The sequence below is a fragment of the Rosa chinensis genome, chromosome 4, assembly GCF_002994745.2.
Source record: "Rosa chinensis cultivar Old Blush chromosome 4, RchiOBHm-V2, whole genome shotgun sequence".
Taxonomy (NCBI): Eukaryota; Viridiplantae; Streptophyta; class Magnoliopsida; order Rosales; family Rosaceae; genus Rosa; species Rosa chinensis.
In genome coordinates, this window is record NC_037091.1 from 2,297,189 (window position 1) to 2,298,995 (window position 1,807).

A 1,807-nucleotide genomic window follows, 5' to 3' on the forward strand; every position below is an offset into this window, starting at 1 on the left:
CGCCAAATCCGGTCGACTTGTAGTTCCGGTTGCTATTTCTAACTCCTTCACAGTGGGGATATCCAACATAGGGTGATGCGCCAAAAAGTCTGCGATGGCCTGTCCTTTTACTGCTTTCTGGGGGACATATTGCAGGGAAAATTCGGACAGGGTCAACACCCACTTGCCAATGCGACCTCTCAGAATAGGCCGAGACAACATGTACTTGACCAGGTCGATTTGAGCGATGATGCAAGTAGTAAAGGATAACATGTAGTGTCACAACTTGCATGCTGAGAAGTACAATGTAAGACACAACTTTTCCATAGAAGTATACCTTGTCTCGCAATCTGTCAGTGTCCGACTGAGGTAGAAAATGGCGTGCTCGACGCCTTCCTCATCATCCTGGGCAAGTATACTACCAATGGAAGCTTCAGCCGCCGAAATATATAGCTTCAATGGAAATCCAGCCCTAGGGGGAACAAGCACTGGCGAGCTCGCCAGGTAAGCCTTGATTCTGTCAAAAGCCTCTTGATGTTTAGGCTCCCATACAAACTCGTTCTGACCCTGCAACTTCAGCAATGGAGAGAAAGGCTGGATTTTTCCTGCAGAATTAGAGATGAAACGTCTCAGAAAGTTGATCTTACCCAGCAAACGCTGCAATTCCTTTTTCGTTCGTGGGGGAGATGCGTTGATGACTGCGCTTGCCTTGTCTTCAGGGACCTCAATTCCTCTCTGATGGACAATGAATCCCAGAAAATCTCCTGCTTGAACCCCAAAAACGCATTTAGCGGGATTCATCTTGAGCTTGTGTCGTCGCATGCATTCGAATACCATTCTGAGATCTGTGATGTGGTCTCCTCTCTTTCGAGACTTCACAACTACGTCATCGATGTAAACCTCTAAAATCTTCCCATGGATGTCATGGAAGATCAAGTTCATGGCTCGTTGATACGTTGCTCCAGCATTCTTCAGTCCAAAGGGCATGACCACATATTCAAAAACGCCCGCAAACCCGGGACACCGAAACGAGATTTTATGTTTGTCTTCCTCTGCGACCGGAATCTGGTGATACCCTGCGGTGCCGTCCATAAAGGACAACAATTCATGTCCAGCTACGGCGTCTATTAACATATCCGCAACCGGCATGGGGTAGACATCTTTAGGTGTAGCGAGATTAAGATCTCTGTAGTCTACGCAGACCCTCATGTTGCCATTCTTCTTACGAACAAGCACTATATTAGATAGCCACTGATTATATTTGGCTACCTTGATAATGCCTGATTTATGCATTTTTTTCGACTTCCTCCTTGGCGAGGACTTGGGTTTCTGAATTCATTCTTCGCGGCTCTTGTTTCACAGGCCACTTGTCAGGGAGTGTTGGCAGTTGATGGCAAACCAAGTCCGGTGACAGGCCTGACATGTCTTCATACTTCTCCGCGAAGCAGTCTTTGAACTCGAGTAACAAGTCAATGAGCCTCTGTTTCTCGCTAGGCTCTAAATAAGCGCTGATAGCCACTTCCATAGGCTCATCTGCTGTCCCCCAGATTAACCTTCTTGGTAGGGTCTCTGACTTTAGGAGGTGTATCGTCCAACGCTGCCGGGGCAAGCTGAATATCTATCTCATCTTCTTGTTCCTGATCAGAGAGTTCTTCATTGACGACCTCTAAGGTGGTGACTCGATCGTAGGCCTCTTTTTCCACTAAGTACGATGACAGTCATTCGTATAGTGAGTGGAAGGCCTCTAACCCTTCCTCTGGAAGGTCGTAATCCATTAATTGTTTAAGGGTTTGGGCACAGCGTGGCCAAGCCTTTCCAAGCCTTCTTT